Raw genomic sequence first — 21,246 nt, 5'->3', positions numbered from 1 at the left:
TGATGAGCCCACTGAGGAAGTGGGTGTGGGCAGTAAGGGAGTATGAGGATTAATCCTTGGATTCTCCAAGGTTTAAGGGTCGGAAAGATGAGTTAAAGACACCCACAGCAAACCTCCTAGTAAGGAGATTCAACTCATCTTAAACTTCTGGTTAGGGGTAAAGACGCACCTGCCAATGCAGGAGACGTAAGAGACGTGGGTTTGATCCCTGGGTCGGGAAGATCCCCTGGAGGAGGGCATGACAACCCACTCCAGTATTCTTGCCTGGAGAATCCCAGGGGCAGAGGAGTCTGGTGGAGTACAGTCCATAAGGTTGCAAACAGTCGGACACGACTGAAGCAACTTAGCACAGCACAGCACAGCACAAGATTAACAGGAAATGACCAGTGAAGTAGGAGGAGAACAAAGGAAAAGTGTTGTCCGTGAGACAATTTCAGGGAGCATGGAATGAAAATGATGGTGTCACCTGCTGCTGGCGATCAGAGCCACATCAACTTGCAGTGAAGCTGCTCTCTGTCGGCCCTGAGACCTGGGGTTGTTGTTGTTGCTGCATAACTTATGCTGAGGGCAAGAGGAAAAGGGGGTGACAGAGGATGAGATGGTTGGATGGCATTACTGACTCAGTGGACATGAATTTGAGCAAGCTCTGGGAGAAGGACAGGGAAGCTGGGAGTGCTGCAGTTCGTGGGATCACCAAGAGTCAGACATGACTTAGCAACCGATCAACAAACGACCTTTGCTGACTGATACAGCTTGCTTTTCTCCAACTGTATTATCTCACCCAGTGCAGGTCCAGGGAGGACAGACTCTTGGGGTTTTGCTAGGGAGGCCTGAGAGAGGGAAGGCAGGACGTTGAGGGTGTGCTTAATGAAGCCTGAGCTGGATGACGAGGGAGATAAGGGAGATGCTAGATTCACCCCAAGGCTCCTCCCTGGTATTTGTGAGAGTGGCCAGAGCCAGTCGGGACGAAGCGCTCCTCCTGGCATCCCCGAGGAGGGGGTGCCCCGTGTCCAGGTGCAGCTCTGGCAGCAGTGGGGGCCCTGAGCTTCCTCTCTGCGAGGGCTCATTTTCATTTTTCATTCCAGCAGAGCCTCTGCCACAGCTATTCTAGGTACCGACTTTTGTTTTGTCCTTTTCAGATTGAAGCTGACAGGAGGGAGAGAGCGAGCGAATGAGACACAGGTTCCTTTCCCATTTTGCCCTTTGGGAAGGGAGGACTTCTGCTTCCCGTGGATTCTCCACGTGCGTGGGTGAGGATGGTCCTGTGTGGTCTGACCACAGCCTCCAGGTCCTGACAATCACCGCCTGTCCATTCCAAACAGGAGTTGGGCAGGCTGGAGCCTGGTCCTTCGACTCTAAGCCCACCTCTCCCCGTAGTTTACCTCGAGGGACTAGAAGGGTCCCCATTCCCACAACTTCCTTCCCCTTCTCAGAGAAGCCAGATAGGCCCCAGCCCTCGCCCTGCTCAGAGGGGCAGCAGCAGTTACATCTCCCAGCTTACCCATCCCGCCTCCAGCCCAAGACACTGGACAAGAGCCCACAAGCTCTTTGCTCCTCGGCCTCTGCTCAGGCTTGGGCACTTGAAGGGAGCTCCAGGATGAAGGGCAGGAGTGTCCAGCAGGCCTTGTTTCCCAAGCCTGCAGGCTGCACACTGTGACTGGTTCAAGCCGCTCCCCTCGCCAGATACTTCATCTATGGGACTCTGGCCTCTCTCCAGCCCACAGGGGCGCTATGGGCCTAACTGGCACCCCCACGCCCTCAACAAAGAGCCCACTGAAGGCAGGACTGTGGAGATGCCCCCACAGCCAGAGGTTGTCAAGGGGAGGGCGAGACAGATGTGACTGTGTTTCACAGAGGGAGTTCACATTCAGAGTCACATGGCTCACAACACAAAGTCCATGGTCCTGTCTTAGATATCCCTCACTTCCAGGGGGAGGATTACTATGCATTCAGTGTGGTATCAACTAAGCTTTCTGGCTTCCCTGGGACACCTGCTTGGCCAACTGGTAAACCTCACTGAAGGCTCCAGAGTGGGCTCGCTCAGGGGGTGCTGAGGCTGGGGGAAGCAGGGCTCTGAACACAGGCCGCTGAGGACAGAAGACCAGGAGACTCGGGGGGCGGGGTTGGGGGAGTGGCTATGGCCAGGTTTCTGTAGGATTTCCCAAACTTTCTTATTTTATAGGAGGCAAGCGTGTTATTTGCTCAAGGACCAAAATTTGATCTCAGGGCCCTTTGAACAAGCCTTAGGCTCTTGGGGGAATCACTCGTCCCTGCCTCAGTTTCCCCACAGAGCACAGTGACTCTGAGAGCCCAGGGCTCTGGCCTGCTCACAGGGGCCCTGTTCTGTCACAGGGGAGGAGCCGGCATGGGCTATCTGTCTGAAAGGGGAGGGTCAGTGGTGGGAGCTGGTAACAGAGCCAGACCACAGAGGCCCTGACTCACCGCCCTGGGGCTCTGGGATAGTAGGACAAGCCAGTCTCAGTTTTCCCAGCTGTAAAATGGGTATTAGGCTATTTGCTTCTAAGGGGAGGGCCTGAAGGGCTGTAATTATGCAGGGGTATAAAACCCTGGGAGCCTGAGGATGGGGCAGCCTGAGGAAGCTAGCAGGATAGCCAAGGGTTTTAACTGGCTGGGGAATTAGGAATTCCTTTTTAGAAGAAAAAACTGTGGGGGAGGGTGAAATGGTGACCCAGGGAGAAAGTGGCGCCCTTGGGAAGGCATCTCAGCGCACAGCAAAGCCCTCTCTCACAAGGCAATCAAGTTGTTGCTTCTGTTCATACCAAAAGGGCCTTTTTAAAATACAATTAGGCTCTGTTTTATTATGTGTGACAGACGAGGCCATTAACCATTCCGACTATTAAATCAGACTTCATTAAAAAAAATGGAAGTAACTGTAAATTGCCTTGGGTCACGATCGTTTAGAGCCGAGATACTGCAAAGAAAAACATTAGGGAGCTCACTACCATGATGAAGTTAATCAATTTGACATCCCTGGTGGGGCCACACACCCGGGAAGAGCTAGCTGCACGCTTCCCTCTCCCAGGGGTGGGCTCCCGGGTTGGCAGGGGTGGTGGTGGTGTCTCCAGCTCCTCCCCTCCCCAGAGCAGAGCCAGGAAGGCACAAAAATACCCTGAAAGTTTGGTGGTGGTGGTGGGGGGGGAGGGCGGGGAATGGGAATTTCTTTTCCCAGAGAGGTTTTGCTAGTTTTCATTTCTGAAAAATTATCTAAATATATCAAATGTGATACCAAGTCATACATAATACATTTTTCATGCTTTTGCACCAAAAAGTGACTTTGGAGCTATAAGGAGCAGTGCTGTGTAAGTATGATGTGTCTCCCCCAGCCCCGAGCGAGGTGGGTGGCATCTCTGGACGTGCTAATTTTCGGACTTCATCTCCCTCCTCAAGGCCTGGCGTGGGCTTGTTGGTGGGTCACCAGGGGGCCCTGTGTGGGTGTACCTTGCCCTCCTTCCCTGAGTGCAGGTGGAAGGAAGGGCAGAGAGGGAGATGGAGCCAAGCGGGGCCTTTGAAGGGCAGAAGCAGGAGGAGCCCAGCCCTGCATCCCTTCTCGCTCAGGCCCTGCTGGTCCCAGAGAGACTGAAACCCCAAGCCTCCTCTGAGGGTGGGGAGGGTCAGTCATGGGGAGGGGGCCAGGGTTGTGGAGGGTCAGGGTGGAGCTAAGAAGGTCCGGAGCAGGGTGAGGGCCGAGTTGTGTCTAGGGTGAGTCCCCGGCCTTGGGCTGGCACCAGACGAGGAGAGCAGGCAGGGAACGCTCAAGGCCGCCCGGGCGGGGCTGGGGCTGTCAGGAGACGTGGCCTTGTCCACGCAGGCATTTCCTGGCTGGATAATTAGCCTCAGTCCATGCTGACTGTTTGGAGTGAACGTGCTGGTGATCACGGGGAGGCAGAGGTGGGAGGAGTGGGCATGTCAGCCATGGGGAGCTGGCCTGGCGTCCTGCCCTGCTCTCTTCCCCTTTCCGGCCATCCTACTATCTGGTGTGGGCTCCAGAGCCTTGTACCGGGCTTACCTTCTCCATGAAACCCTCCAGGCCCCAACTGGGCTGCACTTGGGGACCCCTTGCCCCCTCCCCAGAACTTGCCTCCCTGCTGGCGCCACCTGAAAACTGCGAAATCAAGTGCTTCCTGGCCAACAGGCCTCCTTCCATCTCTCCCCAGCCCAGCACACCCGTCCCTTTCTTGTCCTCTGCTTAATCACTCTGGATCATTCCCAACAGCTCAGGGACGAGGCCGTGACCCCTTTTTGGCCTCAAGGGCCTTCAGCCGTATTCCCACCTGCCCCCAGCCTCGCCTCCTTCCAACCTCCTTAGTCCTGTAGGTACCACTTCCTTTGCTTGGCTGTCTGGTCCTCTCTTTTCCACCCCAGGCAAATCCTCCTGTAAGTCCCGGCCCTAGGACACCTCCAGCTGGAAGCCCTCTCACATGTGCCACGGTTGGTGAGTCACAGCAGTGTCCGTCCCTCCCGCTCTTTCTCCTCGCAACATTTACTTTTCAGTGTCAGTGAGAAGCCCTGTATAGGGGCTGAGAACTCGAAAGAGAGCAGGACAAGGTCTCTGCCTCGATGAAGCCGACACTCTGGGCAAGACCATCAATACATGCGAGATCAGGAAGAGTAAGTGCCATGATAAGGCCGGGTCAGGGGACAGGGAGTGATGGCGTGTGATGGGGGAAGCCCTCCGGGACAGAGGAATGTGAGCAGAGACCCGAAGGAAGTGAGGGAGCAGGTGTCCCGGCAGAGGGGCTGGAGGCCAGGAACCCGAGGTGTGCGTGTGTCCCCACAGCACAGCTCTGTGGCCTGTTTTGCATCACGTTGCAGTTACTCAAGGCGGAGACCATCTCTTTGCTCTTGAATCCACCCAGGAGCCCAACTCTGTATCAGGCACAAGAGGGCCATTGGCACATGCCTGTAGGATGGCAGGTGAATGAATGCATGGACCAAGGGAGTGAAGAGTGAATTTTTGGACCTGTGCTGGACACTGTAGAGAGTCAGTCCCTGGGTGCCCCAGTAAAAGCAGAGCCTTTAGTTTCAGCCAAGTGCCCTGCATCCCAGGAACTCCAACCCTGGACACCCTTCTCTCCAGCCAGAAGCTGACCACCTGGGAGCTTCGAGGGAGCCTGGTCTGCCAGCACGGTCATTCTCCTTTCCTAACTGTGCCAACACTGAGAAGCAAAAACGTGTGTTTAGGTAACATTCTGAGCATCAGGGGTTGAAGCTCTGTGGCTCTAGCAATAAGAGAGCATGGGTTTGAATATCTTCATTGTTTCTTTGTTTGATTCATTATCTTTTGTTGTTGTTGTTATTTGCTGCAAAGATGGCATTTCATACAGAGGAGAATCAGGCCTCAGACTCTTCTTTTGGTGAGAAGTTCAAAATGATGGTCCTTAAAACCGTTAGCCTGGCGCAGGCAAAATCTAAACGATTCTCTCCATAGCATCTTAATCATGCCTGGCCCTGTGGTGGCTGACGGTCCACGATCCCAGGCTTGTCGCAGCAGACACTTTGTCCAGCCGTGGCCGGGGAGCTGGCTCCTGGGTGTGGCTGAGCCTGTGCCCCCTTCTCTCACTGTCCTTCCTGCGAGCCATTCACCATACACCCTGGGACCCTGGAGAGCAGCACCGTTGCCAACCGTGGTGATTTCAGTGGTGTTTTTCCTTCCTGGAGACCAGGACCTGTTTGACGTCCGTCCATAGAGTTTCTCCCATGCGCTCCTGGACTGTTTCCTCCCAGGCCGCTCCCTGCGGAGGAGTGAGTCACTAGAGCTGTCTGCAGAGGGGCTGGGGGCAGGGGGCTGGCTTCTAGGGGCTGTGGGTCCCCTCATTGTTTTCTTTGGCTCTTTGCTCATGGCTCAGTGAAAGCCAAGTTCTGTTCTGGCCTGGTGCCGTCTAAGCAGAGGCCGAGCTTGGCAGGCCTCTGGTTTTCTCTGGCATCAGAGGTGCTTTCCACAGTTTTCTGCCCTGAGAGGGCCGCCCTCTTTGGAGAAGATATCCTGCTCGAACACCGACCACCAGGAGAGGGCGCCCAAGGAGTCACCGGGTATCCTGTCTGCCAGCGCTGGAACTCCCAGTCCCTCATCAGTCGGATCCCAGCCCTGCGAGCCAGAGATGATAGCCTGTAGCTGAAACCCTGCCCTTCACAAGCTGGGTAGTCTTTGCAAATCACATCTCCTGCAGGGCCCCAGCTTCTTTGTCTGTTAAATGGGGATGAAAAAGAAAAAAATTTTAAACCGCTGCTCCGTCTCTCCTGACAGTTAGCGAGGGGATGAGAAAACTTTAAACAGAGAGGCAGTGAAAAATATTTAAGTCAACATTAATTTTTTAAGCAATAAAGAGAAATCAGGAGAGAAGTGTTAGTAATTAACCAAAAAATATCAGCCACTTTTTTTTCTTCTGCCATACTATATACTCAGTTGATGGAAAAAGAGAACACATTAAAAATGTTTACTTGTGGAATCAAGAGAAAGCAAACCACTGAATTATTGAATCAAGCCTGTCATCATTGGTCCTTGATCCTTCCATGTCTTCCCTATGGCATGAAGGCATCTTCACGCAGAAACACTGGCCACTCCTGGGTCCTTGCTTCAAGTCCTGACCTTGCCTCTTATTCAGAGGTGGCCTGCAGCTCTGAGGGAGATAGTTCTCCTCTCTCTTCAGTGTCTCAGGGACTTCCAAGTTGAGCGCAGGGTTGCCTTACTTCGTGGCTTCCTCATCTGTTGCCCTCCTGAGCATCCAAGCACAGTCAGGACAGCAGAATTAGAACAGGCGTTCGCAAGGTGGCGACAGGGAGGTGGCAGACTTTAACAAGCTCACCCTCCTGTTCTCCAGGACTGTTTCAAGCTGGCTTCAGTCTCAACTTTCCTATGTGACCCCCTACCTGAGCATCTGATGACCAAGCATCCTGCCCCAAGAAGAGGGCAGAACAGCCATCAGATGGGCACTGGCCTCCAAGCCTTCCAGCCTCATCTACACGACCTCCCCCACCTCCTGTGACGGTGGATGGTGGCTCACCCGAAGCCTCACTCCAGTAGTTCACAGCTCCATCCTTGCATCTCTTTCTCTCGGATCTAAATGCTTTGTCTCTTTGTGAAAGAAAACCTTTCCTCAACTCCTTGCCCTTCTGCTCTCATTCGCAGTTGAGCTTGTCAAGAGACGCATCTGCACACCCTTCGGGTCCCTCAGCTCACTCCGGGTGGGTCTCTGACCCTGACCCTGACCCTGAACATGCTCTCTCGGCACTGCCTTGTGGAGCTCTCCCAGGACCTGTGTGTTGCCAAATCTATGGGACAAAATTAAACATCCATCAGCCCTGGGATCAGCTACCCACTCCAGCATTCTGGCCTGGAGAATTCCATGGACCAAGGAGCCTGGCGGGCTACAGTCCATGGGGTCGCAAAGGGTCAGACATGACTGAGTGACTTTCATTCATTTCAGTCTCGCCCTCTGAGTCCCTTTTTCATGTTCGTTTCCATTATGGTTGTCACAGAACGATCAGGGCAGTTCCCGGGCTGTACAATATGACCTTGTGGTTTATGAGGGCAGTTGTCTCTTGATCTTACCTTTTCTCTTGCTCACATCCTCCCCGGAAGGCTTCTGTAGAGAAGAGGGCACCTGCCGTCCTGGACTGGCCCTGTGGCAGTCATACAGTAAGTCACCAACCGGGGTGCTGTGCCGGACTCCAGTTGTTTAGTAGACGGATAGGTGTGATCACTGACCTAGAGCCAGACATCCTGGAATGTGAAGTCAAATGGTCCTTAGAAAGCATCACTACGAACAAAGCTAGTGGAGGTGATGGAATTCCAGTTGAGCTATTCCAAATCCTGAAAGATGATGCTGTGAAAGTGCTGCACCCAATATACCAGCAAATTTGGAAAACTCAGCAGTGGCCACAGAACTGGAAAAGGTCAGTTTTCATTCCAATCCCAAAGAAAGGCAATGCCAAAGAATGCTCAAACTACTGCACAATTGCACTCATCTCACATGCTAGTAAAGTAATGCGCAAAATTCTCCAAGCCAGGCTTCGGCAATATGTGAACCGTGAACTTCCTGATGTTCAAGCTGGTTTTAGAAAAGGCAGAGGAACCAGAGATCAAATTGCCAACATCTGCTGCATCATAGAAAAAGCAAGAGAGTTCCAGAAAAACATCTATTTCTGCTTTATTGACTATGCCAAAGCCTTTGACTGTGTGGATCACAATAAACTGTGGAAAATTCTTCAAGAATGGGAATACCAGACCACCTGACCTGCCTCTTGAGAAACTTGTATGCAGGTCAGGAAGCAACAGTTAGAACTGGACATGGAACAACAGACTGGTTCCAAATAGAAAAAGGAGTTCGTCAAGGCTGTATATCGTCACCCTGCTTATTTAACTTATAAGCAGAGTACATCCTGAGAAACACTGGACTGGAAGAAACACAAACTGGAATCAAGATTGCTGGGAGAAATATCAGTAACCTCAGATCTGCAGATGACACCACCCTTATGGCAGAAAGTGAAGAGGAACTCAAGAGCCTCTTGATGAAAGTAAAAGTGGAGAGTGAAAAAGTTGGCTTAAAACTCAACATTCAGAAAACGAAGATCATGGCATCCGGTCCCATCGCTTCATGGGAAATAGATGGGGAAACAGTGGAAACAGTGTCAGACTTTATTTTTCTGGGCTCCAAAATCACTACAGATGGTGACTGCAGCCATGAAATTAAAAGACGCTTACTCCTTGGAAGGAAAGTTACGACCAACCTAGATAGCATATTGAAAAGCAGAGACATTACTTTGCCAACAAAGGTCCGTCTAGTCAAGGCTATGGTTTTTCCTGTGGTCATGTATGGATGTGAGAGTTGGACTGTGAAGAAGGCTGAGTGCCAAAGAATTGATGCTTTTGAACTGTGGTGTTGGAGAAGACTCTTGAGAGTCCCTTGGACTGCAAGGAGATCCAACCAGTCCATTCTGAAGGAGATCAGCCCTGGGATTTCCTTGGAAGGAATGATGCTGAAGCTGAAACTCCAGTACTTTGGCCACCTCATGTGACGAGTTGACTCATTGGAAAAGACTCTGATGCTGGGAGGGATTGGGGGCAGGAGGAGAAGGGGACGACAGAGGATGAGATGGCTGGATGGCATCACTGACTCGATGGACGTGAGTCTCAGTGAATTCCGGGAGTTGGTGATAGACAGGGAGACCTGGCGTGCTGCGATTCATGGGGTCGCAAAGAGTCGGACACGACTGAGCGACTGATCTGATTTGATCTGATCTAGGGTAAAACAGGCCACTTCTTCCGTTACTCTCTCCCTTCACCCTTCACAAGGCACTCCAGGCTATTCAGGCAACAGTGAATTTCTTACCCAGGAGTCAGGAGAGCTTCTAGAGTTAACAAGCACCAGGCCCGAGATCTAAGCTCTGGCTACTCTGCACTTCCCCTTGAAGCTCACTAGGGGAGACACCCAAAGACTCATGCCCATAAAATAAAGCCATGAAAAGATGCTGCATCTCACTGCTAGTAAAAGAAAATGCAAATTAAAATCTCAGGGAGATACCATTTCATTTTGCTTGGCAAAAAATTTAAAGGTTGATGATACCAAGTGTAGGCAACTATGTGGAGAGTTCAAAGTTCTACAGATGGGAGGACACATCGGTAGAACCACTTTGGAGGGAAGTCTAGTGACTGTCTGAAGACTTGAAGATGCTCCTCCCCCATGACTCAGGCATTCTACTTCTAAGATTATGCTTCAGAAGAGCGTGAGAGCCTCATTGGTACAAGAATCTTCTTACAAGGTCATTCCTAACATTAAAAAAAATGCAAAGCAACCAGAAAATTAATTTTTAAAATTGTGGCATATTTTTATAGAAGTTAAAATGAATGAACTGCAGCCACAGGGATCAACACGATATAAGCAAAGGCAAATGGTGGAGTGGAAAGAAGTGAGTAAGGAATGTCCAGTATGATTTCACTGGGAAAAAGTTTTAGGACCTGAAAATCAGTACTGTAAGATATGTATGGATGCACACGTGGGTATTAAGAGTATAAAATACTCATGGGAATGATAACACAACCTTATGATGGTGGTTTCTTCTGAAGAAAGGGGAACAATGTGCAGGAAACTTCAACTCATCTCCTGTTTTATTTCTTAAAAGTAAAACATCTGAAGCAAAAATGGCTTAGTGTTAAATTTGATAAAGCCAAATAGTATGTACATTTTAATACTCTACCCTTGTCTGTATGCTTGATATGTTTTCCAATAGGTTCAATCAATTAATGAAAAAAACTACTTAGGCCTCCCCAAGGGAAGGGGACATGAAGGCTCCCTCTCACTCCAGATGGTCCAGACTTTGCATCCACCACTGGCCTCCCTTCTTCAAGACACTTAGGTGAAAAACTCTAAAGCACAATGTGGAAAATTCTACTCGCCCCCCGGGCCAAGCTTGTCTCCAGAGTCAATACCACATCGTGCATCTGAGCCTTTGGTCTGGGTAGTGGTCCAGCTTCAGTCTGACATGAGGAATTATGGTGTTTCGGAGCCAGACCGACTGGGTCTGAATGCTGTTTCTGCTACTTACCTGAGGGGCCTTGGATGAATTACTCCAATTCTTTGTGCCATAGGATGGAGGGAGCATGGGTGGAGGAGAGGGTGGCCCAGGCAGCTGGCAAGGTGAACAGGGGCAGCTCCGCGGGGCTGGTGATTCTCGTCTTGTGTGGAAATCTGCTGCTTCCTACAGAGTGATCAGTGCTTATTTACACACGGCAATAGGAAATGGCAACATTCTGTCCACTCACCCCAAACCATGTAGGGCATTGAGTTTTAGCCTCAGTTCTTTCTGTTTCAGTTCTAACATGAGTGGGATGGAGGAAAGGCAGTCCCACTTAGAGCAAATTTGCTGTGGATGGCAGCAGACCCTTGGATGGAGCAGAAAAGAAACCAAAGTTTCCTCAGTCACAGACCAGCCGAGAGGCCCTGCCTCTGTGAAAATGCTTGCCTGGGTTTGCCTTTTTATACCAAGCCTTTATGGAAACACGGCCACCACCTGTCTGCCGAGTTGTCCAGAGTAGCCAGGAAACCCTTGGACTTCCAGGTTTCTGCTTCTCAGAGTTACAGCCACATCTCAGTGGCCCCCACAGCCCGAAGGGACCACACAGACTTCTCCATCCTGTTGGCCTTATCTGCCTCTAGGTGCTTTCACATGCGAGGCCTTCTGTGACCCTTACAGTTGGTACTGAGATGGGGGGCTGTGGACGGTTCTGGGTTGGGTTGGGTCCTCCCCTAATTCATATGTTGAAGTCCTACTTCCCGGCACCACAGAACATGACCTCCTTTGGAAATGGAGTCATTACAGATGTAATGAATTAGGTTGAGGTCACTAGGGTGGACTCCTTATACAAATGACTGATGCTCTTACCAAAAAAGGAAACTGGAGACAGATTCACATACACACACACACAACACGAAGAATGCTATGTGAAGATGAAGGCAGAGGTCAGAGTGATGCATTTACAAGGGGAGAAACATCAAAATTTGCCAGCAAACCGCCAGAAGCTAGGGGAGAGGCAAGGAACAGAAATTGTCTCACAGCCGTTAAAATGAACCGACTCAGTTGATACCTTGACCTTGGACGTTCAGCCTTGAGAACAAACAGAGAATACATTTCTGTTGTTTAAATCCCCATCTGTGGTTACTTTGTCTTGGCAGTCCTAGCAAACCACTACAGGGACAAACCTTCCCACTTACGATTGAGGCACTGAGGACCCCCGCGAGCCAGCTCAAGGCTGCACGGCTACTCAGAAAACTGGGCTAACATTTGGTTTCTCGGCTGGTGTCGCAGGCTGGTTTGACACTTTATCTGAGAGACTCAGTGACTTCATCAGGCCCTGGGAATACAAACATATCGCAATTTATTCTCCTATTAGGCATGACAGGTTTCAACTACTTTCTGGGTGGTCTGTTCCTGAGTTAGATCTGGATAGTGTTTGGGGAAAACAATGCTTTCTCTTATCACTGGCACAAGATCATCTAAGAAGCCATCTAAGAAGCCAGGTGAGTGTCCTGGGACCCGTCACAGACTGCAGCCTTCAGATACACCGTCAGCCTGCTGGGTAATCACAACGAGTCTGGCACGTTTGGCTGCTTTGTTTATGGCATCCGTGGCATTCTGGCACAGGCTTGGCTTTCTGATCCAGGCGTCCCTGCTACTTTGTACACTTGGGTGTGGATGATTCACCTTTCTTTGGGAGCAACCCCTCTCTTCCCTGTGACTCTGCTAAGCTGGTTCCCACACTGTGCTCTGAGACTCTTGGCTGGAGTTTGGGGATTGAGCAATTGGGAGGGTATAGAAGTGGGCAGGACAGTGGTCATGAGTCAGGAGGTGTGCGACATGGCTCACCATCCGTAACTGGGTGACTTTGGCTGAGCTATTTCCCCTCCTGGGCTCAGTTTTCCCACCAGTAAGTTGAAGAGATTGACTGTGAGGTTTAGCTCTTTTCAACCTGGTAGGAGCCTGGAGACCAGCAAAGATGCCAAGAGTGGGGTTGGCTTACCAGTTCTTTCCTGGTGTTTTTCAACCTCCCACCTAAAGCGATGGGTTTTTCTGCAGCTTGAGCCTGTGTGGGAGGCAAATGTCAAGCATCTGGAAGCTCAGCTTGGTCTTATCATTTTTCCCATGCTCACCAGGCCCTCTGACCAGCAGATATGGGTCTTAGGTACAAAATACAAGAAACGTGATTTAATTATTAATTTGTACAACTTAATTGTCACAGAACTATTAAAACAAAAGTCTGTTGGGTTGATGCTTTTTAAAAAATGTCTTTGATTTTGGAAATGTGGAGACTTATAGGGCCAGGGAGTCTTCAGATGGCCTTCTGCTCTAAAACCCTATGATCTCAACCCTGCCTGGAGTGGTGGTCCTGGTCTCAGTGGTCCAGGTGGATGGTAACCCCAGCATCTGTGACTCATCTCTGAGGCTGTCAATGGCAGTGCCCGTAACTTCCCTCCTTTCCCTGGTCAGGTCACATCTTTCCTCTTCAGACTATAATTGAAGGTCATTTGATATAAGAGGATTTCCATCTCCAACTTGCTAGTGGTTGCCAACACCATCCTTGGCAAGTTTTGTCTCTGTCTTCGTGTTGAGAAGGCCTTTTGTGTATGTCTTTGTGTTGGAGGTGGTGTAACTTTCCTATAATGTGTGAAACTTCTCAAGTTTCAGGGCAGAGTTATCAGAGCCCACAGCTCAGTCTGGGGCCATGGATTCTTCCAGCCCACGGCCAGGAACTCTGCCTCTGGCTCTGCAGTGTCACTTTCAGTGATGAAACGTTTCTGAGCGTGAATCAGGGATGGCAGCACAGCCAGAGAGGGGCAGCCAGAAAGCACCCCAGGTCTGGTGACGCCCTGAGCAGTGCTCCTCTCACAGCCCACTTAGCACGGGAGCCCTGTAAGAGATGGGCTCAGAGGCAGGGCAGCTTTAAGGTGCCTAATAACAAAATGTGACCTTAGTAGGGGGAGAGAAGTACTTTCCTTAGCTCAGAAGATGGGCAAAGGAGCAGCAGGGTCAAGGTCAACCTCAGAAGCAAGTGGAGAGGTCAGCTGAAGGCCTGGGCTGGAATCACTTAGGTGATTCTCCTAAGACGAGTCCTGGAAGAAAATAGGTGGGGCATGGAGACTCATAAAATCACAGACATTGCTACTCTCTATCCATTTCCCCCTTTTCCTCTAATAATAGAATTCCCATTCCTTTTTTTGAAGTTAGATACTTGGCTGCCCCAAAATAAAAACTACATTTCCCTGTCTCCCAGTCTATGTAAATAAGTTCTAGCCAATGAGATGCAAGCGAAAGTGGAGACGTATTCTCAAAGAGGTATTCCCTTTTCCTTCTTGTTCCCTGGAGAGCAGAAGTGATGGCTGGTATTGCAACAGCAATCTTGGTCCTTGAAGTGGTTGTGTAGGCTGCCCTGATGGGACCACAAGCTGGCGCATGCTTCTTCTCAGCGCTGTTGGGTGCCATACTGGCCAGTCCTCCTGCCTGTGGGCTTTTGTGTGAGACACCAATAGTTTCTACTTTGTTTAAGTTTCTGTGGGGTCTCTGTCACTGAATTCCAAAATGACAAAGAAGACTTCAGTTTTTTTGGTAATTCTGCTTACCTTTAGGTGCTGGTCTGCCATGGACAGGTCTCCAACATTCGTTAAATCTTCCTTGTTTTAGCAAAGAGAGAGCACAACTCATTCAGGCTCAGGCCCTTGGCAAGCGCCAGTATCTAACTGTAATCTATGGAGATTGTTTTGTTTCTATGGTATTTATTTTTAGGTTACCATTTACTTAAGGTAAATGATACTGCTTTTCCATTTACAATAGTGGCATGAGGTCACTTTCCTTTTTGAATAATTTACTTAAGCGAAAACAATTGAGTCAATTTAAAAGATATTAAGTGACTAAGAGCACAGGTTATGTCAGCCATGGCAGAAATCGGGGAGCTGGCTGGAGGAAGACTAAAGCTTGGAAAACAAGGGTATAGATTTTGCTGCTTCAGAAAGAATTATATAAACACTTCTTCCTCCAATATTTTATGGTTCTTATTTGGATGATTCACAGTATCCCTGTAATGGAGTTTCCTAATTCCTCAAGGCAATAATTTAGTAAACACTCCCACAGACCAAGCATAGTAGTTAAAGCGTCTGAGGGCTGAAGCCAAACTCCTTGAGTTCACATCTTGGTTCCTGCAATTACTAGCTGTGTGACCTTGGGCAAATTACTATCCTGCTTTGTGCTCAACATCTCACCTGTAAAATGGAGTTGATGATGTTGATGATGCTGTTTGGAGGATTAAATGGCACACTGTATGTAAAATCCTGAGCTGAGTATCTGGCCTCCATTAAGAGGCAATAAATGGCACTGTTATTATTATCGGTATGTCTGACTTGAACACATCAAAAGTCAGTGTTGAAAGCTTTACGTTAAGGCCTGGGAGTTGAATAACTCTGTCCTGATGCTCAAGAAGTTATACATTTTAAAGGGAAGGTTTATCTCAATTTTCTACTAACGTTCCTTTTCTGTTCTAGGATCCAATTCAAGACACCACATTGCATTAATCTTCACATTTACCTTAGTTACCTCCAATCTGTGGTAGACTCCTACTCTCTCCTTGTCTTTCATGACCTTGACACTGTGTAGGAGTGCTGGTCTGATATTTTGCAGAATTTCCTGCAATTTGGATTAGTCTAAAGCTTTCTCAGGATTAGATCCTAGGGAGGCCTGGGGCTTCCCTGGTGGCTCAGTGGTAAAAAATCTGCCTGCCAATGTAGGCGATACAAGTTTGATCCCTGGGTTGGGGAGATTCCTTGGAGAAGGAAATGGCATCCCACTCCAGTATTCTTAACTGGGAAATCCCATGGACAGAGGAGCCTGCTGGGCTACAGTCAATGGGGTTGCAAAAGAGTCAGACATGACAGCGACTAAATAACAACTTGGGAAGGACTACCGCCGAGGTGACATGTCCTCACTGTATCATTTCAGAGGGTACGTGGTGCCAATGTGTCTTATTACTGGTGATGTTGACTTTGAGCAATTTGTTCTAGGGCTGCCTGAAGGTTTCTCCGCTATACTGTTAATCTTTTTCTCATTTTAAACTGTTTGTTAACCGAGAGTCTACATCCAGCCCATACTCAGAGAGAGAAAAATTAAAGTCCCCTTCCTGGCGGGAGAAGTGTTTAAGAATTTGTGAACATATTCCACTACAGGAATTAATAAATATTTGAAGAAGATATTTTGAAGGCACACCCTGTGTTTTCTTAAGCCTTCACCCATTTTTTTCAGCGTTCGTTGCTGAATCTTGCCTGCAACCGTTGTTACTGAAATGTCTCACGGTGGTTTTCCGTTTTCTTCTTTTGTTCTACACTGATTAGTTGGAATTCTTAGGAGGGAGAAATTGTCTCATCCTCCACCCGTTTATTTAGTCAGCAACTGATTTATATTACTATGGGACAAAGCATATTTATTTTGTTAGTTGGGATATAATTCAAAACTAATGTATTAGGAGCCCTTCCAGGGTCTTGTGTCTTTTGGGAAGCCCCCATAATTTTTTTTTTTTTTTTTGAGCACTTCCTTATTTCACAAGATGCTCAGAACTTCATCTTTTATTTCTTCTGCCTTAGGCCTGGAATGAACCATTTCTCCAAGGGGTCCTGTTCCTTTCAAACTAAGATCTGGACACGAGGTGCACTCATTGCTATGAGGATGTCATTGTTTCTAAGTCAGTGAATAGATTTGGGAATGTATGTATGTACACTAACTTTTGTGAACACATCTATTTCTCTCTGTTTCCCATCATCCTAATAAATGAGTTTCTACTGATGTCCAACACTAATTCAGTGTGACAGGAATCAACCTGTTCATTTTAGCCTTCCTCTCTTGCTTATTTGTATGTTCATTTTCCAATAATGAGAAATCTAACTCTCAGGACTAATATAAATAGAGATGACAGAAAAAAGTCAGTGAATGTAAAGGTATACCAATAGAAATGATCTAATCTGAAGAAGAAAGAGAGGGGAAAAAAAAAAGATTTTAAAACATGATCAAAGTCTCCAGGATCTCTAGGGCAATATCAAAAATTCTTGTATAAATGTCTCAGAGGAAGAAGAAAGAAAGAATATTTCAAAAAATACTTGAAGAAATAATGACTGAAAATTTTCTATATTTAGTAAAAGACATAAATTTGGAGATTTACCCTAGAGTAGCCCACGTAGGACAAAGGCAAAGAATATCACATCTAGGTTCGTTAGAGTTAAAACTGGACATAAAGAGAAATTCAAAAGAGAATTTCACGTGCCAGAGAACAACACATGGCATACTGGACAGCAATAATTTTAACATCCACCAAGTTTTTAAGAGAAAACATGGAGGCTAGAAAATAGTGGAAAAACATCTTTAAAGTGTCAAGAGAAAGAACTGTCAGCTCAAAATTCTATATCCAGTAAATATATCCTGTAAAGTAGAAGGCAAAGTAGATGTTCTTTTACATTGCCTACAGAGCTTCACTGGAAGAAAGACAAAGCAATTTCTTCAGGCTGAACGGAAGCTATACCAGAGGGAAACTTGAACTGCCTGGAAGGATTAAAGAACATTAGCAGTGGTAAATATCTGGGTAATATATAAAACTGTTTTTTCTCTCCATTTCTTTGAAATATTTATGACTCTTTAAAAAGAAATTATAATATTGCTGACAGATTACAGTTATGTAGTTGTAATGCACACGGCAGCAACAGTGAAAAGTGCTGTGCGTGGAGTAGTATGAGGGATAAATGGAACAATACAGCTGCAAATTTTCTGCATTTTTATATGAAATGGTACAATAATAACAGTGTGAAAAATCAAGGATGTAGAGTGTAATCCCTAGTGTAACCTTTAAAAATGATGTAAATAGTTCTAGTTAAAAGGCCAAGATGTACATAAAATAATTCTAAAATATATTTTAAATAGTCTAAACTAGGAGGGAGAGGGGAAGAGAGGAACAGAAAACCAAGAAACAGATAACAAATAATAAAATGGTAGATCTAATTCCAATCTTATCATTAATTTAATTAAATGTTAATGGACTAAGCACTCACAATAGTAATTCTCATTATCATTAATGTCATTATGACTTAGACTGTAAAAGAATGGGACCATCCTTTGATTTGACTCCTCTTTCAGATTATCATTCAACCCCTGAGCATCTAGGGTATGGCTGTGAATTATCTGCTCCTCTTAGGAGAAACATACTGACTGAAGCCACCCACCCAGGCCAGGCACCATAGTAACCATTTGCGTGCGTTATTTTATGACAGGAGGTCTTAGTAAAGAACATGGACCTAACAAGCCATCATCAGCTGAAAGAACTTGGGAAAGGTCAAAAGGAGACACCACATGTCCTACCACCTCCCAGAATCCTTCTCCCTGGCATCCATCTTGGCTGAGCAGTGTGTGAGCCCCCAGGAAGAACCCTGAGTCAGAATAACTGGCCAAAGACAACCCGGAAAGTAATCCTATCACCATAAAACCCAAGACTTCGAGCCACGTGGCAGAGCAGCTCTCCTGGGTTCCCTTACCCTCTAGCTCTCTGCCCAGGTGTCCCTTCCCAATAAAGTCTTGTGTTTTATTAACTCGAGTGTCTCCTCGGATAATTCATTTCCGAGTGTTAGACAAGAGTCCACTCTTGGGCCCTGGGAGAGGTCTCCCTTAATGCAACACTGCTTTTGGAAAAACCTTCCTTGTCTCCTCAACAGGCAGGAGACTCTGATGAGAACATTTCTACGCTCTTTCCATCTCTGCTGTGTTCCCAGGCCTGAGCTCACTTTGGAAGCTTTCAGTATGGTCTTAATCACACATGTGGTGGCCCAGAAGCAGGCCCTGGGAGAGGGTACTGCTGCTGCTGCTAAGTCATTTCAGTCGTGTCTGACTCTGTGCGACCCCATAGACGGCAGCCCACCAGGCTCCCCCGTCCCTGGGATTCTCCAGGCAAGAACACTGGAGTGGGTTGCCATTTCCTTCTCCAATGCATGAAAGTGAAAAGTGAAAGTGAAGTCACTCAGTTGTGTCCGACCCTCATCGACCCCATGGACTGCAGCCTTCCAGGCTCCTCCATCCATGGGATTTTCCAGGCAAGAGTACTGGAGTGGGGTGCCATTGCCTTCTCCGGGGAGAGGGTACAGTGATCACTGAATCCATCCTGATAAATACCCCCATTTCTCTTAACAAAAATCTCTCATCTGAGATTAATTTTTAAGCAGTTTTTTTTTTAAGGTAATTTATATGCACACTATGTGTGCAGATACCATGCAAAAAGGTTTGCAATGAAAAGTTTACCTCCCTCCGATCCTGGGTCCCTGATCAGTGAGCACACAGTTTTTATGCGTTCAGCCTGAAGCCCCTCTTGCGGGACTGGAGGGGGTTGTGGGTGCTGACAGAGACACCAGCAGTGGGAGCAGTTGGATTTTACATTCTTCTCTGTTCAAGCAGATGTCTGCCTCATGTTCTTTTTTTAGCATTAAAAGCAACTTCCTGGAATCTATGTCCTCACCACGGGCAAGCAATAGTATTCCAGAAAGCTTGTTTTTATGGAGGAAAATCTAGCTAAGGTTGGAGGGCTGGTCCTGCCAGCTTTATAAAATACAGAATTTGAGGAAAATACAGATTAACAGGAAAAGTTCTTCATAATTGAGAATTGAAGGGGTGGGAGAGGGGAAGTATACCTAGAAATAGTCTCTGCTGGTTAAATTTAGGAATTTGGAAAACACAAAAGCCATCAGTAAAACACTATTTGATATTCAAATGGTTTGAGATAGTTTCTCTTCAAAGGACAAGAAGTGGAGTGGAAAAGTGAAAAGGTTGTGGAATCTAAAAGAATTGGTTTCATCTTCCTTATGCCATTAATAGCTTTGGCAACTCCCTGAACCTGTCTAAGCCTCAGTCTTGCCAAGTGATCCTGATACATGGCAAATATTCAATAAATACAGTTTTCCTACTCAGTTCTCCCCTCTCCCTGTGTTTTGGTGTTTTCTAATTACCTAACACTGTGTAACAAACCATCCCAAGGCTCAGTGGATTAAAATAACAAGACATTAATTTTGCTTAGTGTGAAAGCCTTTTCTGCTATGACTTGCATCTAACGAACAGAATACGGCAAGCATGATGGGAGGCTACTTGTGATGTTGCTTGCTCCATTTTCACTCTGTTGCCTTCTTGGCTTGCACGAAGTAAGCCACCACGTGACGTGAAGCCCGCCTGTCCAGGAACTGAAGGCAATAATTCCATAGGCTTCAAGGAACCAAGTCTTGCTAGCAACCCCCTGAACGAGCTTGGAGGTGTAGCCTCCCCAGTGGCACCTCACGATGCCAGCCAATGTCTTGATCACAGCCCTTGAAAGACTCTGACACAGAGAACTCAGCCAAGCCATGCCCAAACCCCTGATCTACAGATGCTGTGGAAAAATAGGTGTTTCAAGCCACAAAGTTATGGGGTAATTTGTTGTGCACTAATAGATCACTAATATCTCAAGAATCTGCAGTATGGGGAGGACTTGGAGATAGCTCATCCCTCTTCGACTTGTCAGCTGGTTGGGTGTGGACTCTGGGAACGGAAAGCATGTGAAGGCTCCTTCCTCCCTCCCTCCCACCCTCCCTGATGCTGGCTCTGGGTTGAGACTCTGGGTTGTTGACTGAAACACATGCGTGGCCTTTCTAGGAGGCCCAGGCTTCCAAGAGAGTGAGAGAGAGAGAGAGAGAGAGAGGGAGAGGTGGAAGACGTCACATTTTCTAACCCAGCCTCAGAAATCAAACAGCATCACTTCCTCTGGATTCCATTCATTAGAAGAAAGATTCTAAAGTGAAGAAAAGGAGGGGAATTAGACCCTATCTTCTGTAAGAAGATTGACCAAGAATTTGGACAAGCCGGCAGGATCAGAACTATTGCCGTAGCCGTTTTCTGAAAATGCGATCTTCATGCTTGGGGCACTCAGTCTTCCTGGTTTTTTCAGGTGTCCCCTCTGTCATGCTTTGCCTTATTCTCATTGGTCCCCTTTAGAGGTAACTGGCTAAGAGATTTCAGAAAAGCCTGTTTCCTGAACTGTTCCACTTCCCAGGGATTCAACGTGGCCAGAGGCTCTATCTGACATAGGAAGCTCCCCGGACTTGGTCCCCCGCTTTGCTTTTCCTTTGAAGACACAACCAGGTGATGTGCAAAGCATACCGGGGTCACTCATAACTGTGACAAGGGGACAACTGTGAAGCTGGTCGGCTCACTGGAAAGCCACCAGCTTGGTGACTCTCTGCATGAGCAAACCTGCAAAAGCAGCACTTCTGAGAATTTTCTGGAATTCTTGGGGAGTGAGAAATGAAGCAGGGGAGGGATAAGAGAGGGAGGAGAGACAGAAAATCAGAGAGAGAGCAGGCATAAATCCAGACAGACGAGTGGGATAAGAATACAGAAAGAGTAAAGGGATGGAAAACACGAGATGTAAGAAAGCAGTGGCCCAGGCCTACCCGGAATAAGGAAGTGAGGACTAATGCTGTTTTTTTTAAAAAGATTTATTTTTATTGAGATATACTTTACATACCACACAATCCACTTGCTTAAATTGTGCAACTCAATGTTTTTTAGTATATTCACAGAGTTGTGCAACTATGACCATAGTCAATTTTAGGGCATTTTCATTACCTTCGAAAGAAAGCTTGTATCCATCGGCTGTTACTCTCCATCTCCCTCCAACCTCTCAGCCACAGGTTG

At 47.6% G+C, this 21,246-nt stretch overlaps 1 long non-coding RNA gene across 2 annotated transcripts; it reads left to right on the top strand.

Annotated features, from left to right (window-relative positions):
* The first annotated feature begins 3,164 nt into the window (after window positions 1–3,164).
* On the top strand, window positions 3,165–18,808 carry LOC112444163 (uncharacterized). Of its 2 annotated transcripts, XR_003032393.2 has the most exons (4): window positions 3,165–12,035; window positions 16,140–16,259; window positions 17,015–17,116; window positions 17,811–18,808. It is a non-coding gene; the product is annotated as an uncharacterized lncRNA (long non-coding RNA). The 2 variants fall into 2 exon arrangements; XR_003032395.2 differs by lacking the exon at window positions 16,140–16,259 and having other exon boundaries at window positions 3,172–12,035; window positions 17,811–18,149.
* The last annotated feature ends 2,438 nt before the right edge of the window (window positions 18,809–21,246 follow it).

The sequence above is a fragment of the Bos taurus genome, chromosome 24 (genome assembly GCF_002263795.3).
Source record: "Bos taurus isolate L1 Dominette 01449 registration number 42190680 breed Hereford chromosome 24, ARS-UCD2.0, whole genome shotgun sequence".
In the NCBI taxonomy this organism is placed as follows: Eukaryota; Metazoa; Chordata; class Mammalia; order Artiodactyla; family Bovidae; genus Bos; species Bos taurus.
This window is presented reverse-complemented; position numbering and strand designations above follow the sequence as displayed.